This window comes from Galeopterus variegatus, unplaced genomic scaffold, assembly GCF_000696425.1.
Source record: "Galeopterus variegatus unplaced genomic scaffold, G_variegatus-3.0.2 Scaffold1205, whole genome shotgun sequence".
Lineage (NCBI taxonomy): Eukaryota > Metazoa > Chordata > Mammalia > Dermoptera > Cynocephalidae > Galeopterus > Galeopterus variegatus.
In genome coordinates, this window is record NW_007727316.1 from 412,549 (window position 1) to 413,123 (window position 575).

Below are 575 nucleotides of genomic sequence, written 5' to 3' on the forward strand. Positions count from 1 at the left end.
AAAATGATAAGTTAGAAAAGGAGTAGTGAATCTAGGCAATTATCTCCCACAAGCATTGTGGCCCATGGTGAGTCGCACAAGACAGCCTTAGGCAAATTTCTGTTTGTTTCTCTTTAAACTCTCACCCAAATGGTCTCTACTGCCTTCTGTCCTGTAAGGTTTTTGCATTTTCACTCAAGTGTATATTTTTCATTATATGGTCCCTGCCTCCTTTGTTAGTTTTCTTTTTTTAACACTGCTAGATTCCATTTCCGGGTCTCACCTCTCTAGATTTTGGTGGTGCCTATTAGACATCAGTAGCATCACTGCACCAAAGTTTCAAGTCCTCCTTTAACACCTACAGTCTGTGCCTTTGTATCTAGACACCACTGTGGCTGCTGACTTTTACTGAGTACTTTCTCTGTACTGGACACTCTTCGATGATAGGTATTATATACCAGTTGTGCAGATGAGGAAACTGAAGTACAGAGCGGCGAAGTTACTTCCCAAGATTATATAACTAATGAGAAGAGTCAGAATTTGAACCCTGGTAATATGATTGTAGAATCCATGTTCTTAACCACCTCGTCTGAATC